Raw genomic sequence first — 5,824 nt, forward strand, 5'->3', positions numbered from 1 at the left:
AGAAAATCAATGGTTTTATTCTGATAAGCCACTATCTCCAAGTTTTATACTCATTCTGAGTAACAACTCGTCTGAATAAAATTGAAAACAAGTTTCAAACAATTAACCCTTTTTTAACACTTCCGTGAACCATTATATATAAAGAAAAATTCTAAACATGTAAGAGAACAAAAACATGTCACTGATCTTCCTCATAAAATATGCTATAACGTCGGCCACATCACATACAGACCTATGTTTAATTCCATTTTTAAAAACAAAATTAATTCACATGCAGAGCTATAACTTTAATACCATGTTCACAATGTTACTCGAAAGATTGGCATGTAGAATTCACCAAAATTAAACCTTTCAAATGTCTCCATAAAAAATACCCTTTGAGAAAAATTAATTTAGCAATAAATAAGTTTGAGGCTAAATCGAAACCCAGTATTGTATAGCTGTGCATGTGAAACACTTTTGTCTGTTTTTGTATAGAACAGTATGTGATGTGACCGACCATATATACACAATATGAAGCTACCACACATATTTAATACTGCAGCTTTACACTTGCAACATTTTCTAACACTCAGGGCGGATTTACTTAATCACAGTGGATCAGTGACAATTTGGGTCATCCAAAACGTTTGATTTGATATGAAACATTTTAAAAATTCAATAATAGAAAGGAAATAAAATTTGGCAATCCTTTTAATTGGAGGACGGGTGGCAATTTGTATGGTGGGTGTTGACTGCATAGATTTTTATTTTTTATTTAATAATACAGAATATACTGTCACAAAGAGTATAACTGCCTGTATGTACTCTTGATATACAAGTGATAACACAAACACAACAGTATTTCATCATTGGGCAGGAAAAACCTATATGTCATTGGCCCCTGAACATGTTTGAGGCAAAACCTCCCATGTAACCTCTTGGCAGCTTTGTTTTAAACATATGGCCACTAGTACATAGGTTTTTCCTGCTCAACAATTTCAGAATTAAAATATTACATTTTTCAAGAACTAGACAAATACTGAAACATGGCTTCCTTAATCTATTTATCCCAAAGCCTAGACACAGAATGGAAGAAAATGGATTTACAAAATTGTTTATACTGACTGTTACTATAATTTCAGTACTAGATCATCTTTCTTTTCTGGTAAAATGGAAGCTATAGCTCTAAACTAATTCACAATATATATCTGAAGTCATTTACAGGTATAATACAGTAAAAATAACAAGTTTCTCAAATACATTTGTTCCGATTTACTGGAAATGTAAGGTACTACTACAGCAATTATACTACAGATTTTAACAGAATGGTTTAAAAAAATTTCTAGTATCATATTTGTTCCATTAACCACCATGCCCCTACAAGCGCCCACCCACAAGTGATTATTTATCTTCCAAAGCAAGATATTAATCATATTATTAACTTAGCGCCCATTTAACTGATTCTGTTAAGCTTACCTTCTGAGCAGACACAAGCTCATCCCATTCAAAAGCAGGTATTCTTATTTCTAAAGATTGGTAGCGCATCCATGAGATGCTATTTGTGGAATGTCTAGGGTGTGCGCTCTTGAAGCAGCAAAGTCCCTGAATTGTTGTTATATGTTTTATGGAATGATGTGGGCCGTAGTGGTCAGTGACAACCTGTAAAGTGTGCTGAGGCTTGTGGATCAACGGCTGGCGTTGTGCCTGTGCGTAGCGCACTATAAATCACTGCAGTTTTTTTTTAACTTTAGTAGACTCTTTTCATTTATCATCACTGTTATCTGGTGTTCCCTCTCTGTTCATACATGTACATGGGAAACGCTGTCTTTCCTATTTTGATCCAACAGCACAGCTATTAATCTTTAACACTGATGGCTCATTCCATAAGCTCCCCAACGAGAACCACTCCTCCCGGGGAAAAAGCCTTTTTTACCGGGAAGTCGGTTCTCGGCAGGGAGCAGTTTTCAGGAGTAAGCCCTCAACTTGAAGATTTAGCTGTTGGCTCAGAACAGCATAAGTGGCGCTTCCATGGTTTCCATGGTCAGAGAGGGAAGGTCAAATAACTGATTATAAATTAAAAGGGTCTACTACAGTAGACTATGGTGCACAGAGCTAGCACATGGTGATTCTAATAATGGGAAATATAAGCACCCACTAACAAATACTTACTTGTACCCTGGGCAGTTAATGGAACAAATAAACATAAAATCAAAAAGAATTTATGTTTTAAGAAAGATTAATAATTTAAACTTTTAACACTAACAAAACACTAAAAGTATTAAGAAACCAATCAGAATCAATATTATCTACTTGAAAGGTAAAGCCATCATGTGTGATTTGCCTAAAGAATAGATTCCTTGTCCCCTTTTAATTTAAAAGAAAATTGCTATTTCAATCATGCAAAAAGTAGAAATTCAAGAAAAATTGAGGGCGTCACTGTGGACCAAATCACACATTATGGCCTTAATTAAAATTGTTTATACAAAAAAAAATGAATAACAACATAATAATAGATTTATAAATCAAAATAATTATCAAACAAGCACCAAACTTTATCATTATGCATTAATTGCAATAATTTCATAACAAGGCACAGGTAACAGGCATGCTGAAAACAGGTGTGTATTATAGCAAACCATTGGGCCCATTCCTATTGACTGGTTTAACAATGCTTTGCTTATTGAAAGCAGCAAGTTGATGCAATATGTAATGGCCCCAATGGCTCGCTATAAGTGTGGGCAGCTCAACAGGAATTTGTGAAGTGAAAAACTGATTTGAGTTGCAGCAAAAGCATTTTCTTTATACAGTTTTTCTGTTTTTAGTCATTATTTTTCAGGAACATCAAATCTTCACCGAGCTATTCCAGTTGAAATCCATACACCCCCTATGGAAGATATGACCTTAATCTCCCACACAGGGAGTGTGAATTTCAAATGGAGTTGCCCATTCAGGTAACCCTATTCAAAATAAATTCACACTCCCTGTGTTGAAGACAGGATTGAAGATTAAGGTTATGTTTTCAATTTTGCACAATTTCCGATTCATATTGAAAGCGTGTAAAGTGCAAAAATCAATTTATACAATTTCCATTTTTAGACAGTAGCAATGAATAAATCATATTCATTGTGTCAAAATGAGGGTAGGTTGCATACATAAAATAAGTCAGCCCTTAGATTGAAGTACAGAAGGATATTTGGGCTCTGACACATGGCAAATTTTGCTGGTACATAATCCCAGCCCATAGGCATCTTTCACTGCATTCTGTTTTACTGGAGATAATGGCCGATGATGTGGTAGTTACATAGCCAGCTTCACGTTCACCTGGTGCAAGCTCGATGCAACAAGAAATTTTCATTCTATTCATATTCTATTATACAATTATGCATGAAGACATACTTTTTTCTTGCCATTCCCGATTTTATTAAATAAATTGTATTATTTTGATTTTTAAAATTCCCATCCCTTTGCACCCTTGGATATGCCAGAGTATCTTGGCTGGCATAGCTTTGGCACATATATATGCAACAGCCTTAAATGACTTGCTGCTTCATTCATCATCATCATCATCAGTCGGCTGCAGAGCAGGCGACTACAAGCTTTATCCAACTATTGCGATCTTGGGCAAGCGAAACAATTTTGTTTGGCTGCAACAACCCTTCGGTATCTCCCAGGAGGTGCTGGACATACTGTAAGTTAAGTGTGCGTGGCCGTCGCACTGCTTCATTATCACTTTGTTTTCTTACACAATTCGCATAGATCTCACAAATGTGACCACTGACCACAAATGGCCACTAAATGTCAGCATTTTTATTTTTTGAGATGGATAATGGACAGGCAAGTTTTCCTCAAAATAAGCTTTACATTGATATATTAGATGTCACTGCTGCTTGTTTGCAAGGTTGTAAAAATCAGTAACAGAGTTGCAAAATCTTATGTTTTCTATTGTTTTTTGAGCGGTTCAATGGACCATATCTCAAAACAAGCTCTGCCAACATTACAGCCCATTTATAGTGGTGGATGGTCAGAAATGTGAAACAACATACAAATTTCTGCATGCATGTATGGAAGCCCTAGATCTGAATAAGCTGTTTATGGCTTACAGAAATAAAGTTAAGTACTGCATTTACAAGCATTCCACATTTAAGTTACAGTAAGAGTTGTTGGTTTTAAATATTTCAAAGGCAGAAAGACAAATTGCCTAAGGTTTACAAATTACAATGACTGCAGGTTCATTTATATAAATGGTTAATACTTTCCGTACATTGTGACCTTTTGTGATTTGCTACATTTATACATTGTTTTTGCATGTTTTGGATATAAACAGCTTGAATTTGACTTTCAATTGTATAAAAATAGTTATTTACTTTCCATATATTGTGACCTTGCATGATTTGCTACATTTATACATTTTTCTTGCATGCTTTGGATAACAGCTTTACTTGGCTTAAAACCCATAGTCAACTGAACTGTTAGGGCATTTCATGATCCATAGCATCATCCCCCCACTTTTCTAAAAAAAGTTGAGGTTTTTATACCACTGGAAACCTCTGGTTACATAATGTTTATGTACCAAAAATTTCTTGCGATTAAAAATTTTGTGAAATTTGGATTACGTTCCGGTACACCACAATGAAATTACAACACATTGTCTATGGAGCAGTGTAATACACGTAATCATGCATAACTCACAAACGCAAAATCAGAATCAACTGAAATTTTGGGAAAAGCTTTTTTCGTAGATATCTCCTGAAAATGTAATAAAAAGAGGATGCTAGGATCACAAAATACTCCTTTAAGAGACAAATATTGAAGTAAAGAATATTCAATTTTAAAATACCTTTCATAATGCTCAGTTTGTTACATATATTTAATTTAATACACCAGAGCAATAAATAGGATATACCATATGAGAAAATTAGGAGTTCATTTACATGTATGTTACTGGGCTATTCCAGATGAAATCCATACATCCCCAAGGAAGACATGACAATTGACATATAATCTTCCACACAGGGAATGTGTGAATTTCAAAGAGCGTTAGCTGAATGTGCGACTCCATTTGAAATCAACACCCCCTATGTGGGAGACCAAGGTCATGTTGTCCATTGGGGGTGCATAGATTTCAACTGGATTAGTCCATTACATGCATTTATACCAAAGATATCAAACCCAAAGAGAACCGTCTCTGTGCAGAACGCTATGGTAAATTCGCCATATTGGTTTGTCAAACATGGGCACCAAAATAGTCTGGCATTTATTAGCAAAACCAGATATCAAACAATAACTTATGTTCTTCAGCTTGTTTGCACCTTACCATACTTATTCGGTACAATGCACTTCTCGCATAATGCAAACAAGCACTTCAAGTTTACCAGGTCTGGCGAATCCAGTGGTACAATTGTTTGCCCTCCATGAGCAACAGGCAAACGTGGCAGAGTTGGTTCTCTTTAGGTATAATCTCTTTGGTAAATAAACTGGCCTCAAAAAGAAACTTATAATTTTTTACAAGGTCATATCTTAAAATCCTGTCTATAAAAATGAACAAAAATTACACACATGATTACTTCAATACTCTACTCTAAACACATGTCAGTAACCAAGCAGTTATCCAACTGACACAACAGGAAAATGCACTGACATGGAACACCTTCCTGGACCACATTCACAGCCCAACAGATTTCTTTTGTTGGGTTCCAATTATTCGCCTGTGAATGTGGTCCCGGAAGCTGTTCCGTGTCAGTGCATTTTACTGTTGTGTCAGTTGAACAACTGCTTGGTTACTGACATGTGTTTAGAAGAGTATTGAAGTAATCCTGTGTAATTTTGTTCATCTACTAGGCGA

The sequence above is a fragment of the Amphiura filiformis genome, chromosome 1 (genome assembly GCF_039555335.1).
Source record: "Amphiura filiformis chromosome 1, Afil_fr2py, whole genome shotgun sequence".
Classification (NCBI taxonomy): Eukaryota; Metazoa; Echinodermata; class Ophiuroidea; order Amphilepidida; family Amphiuridae; genus Amphiura; species Amphiura filiformis.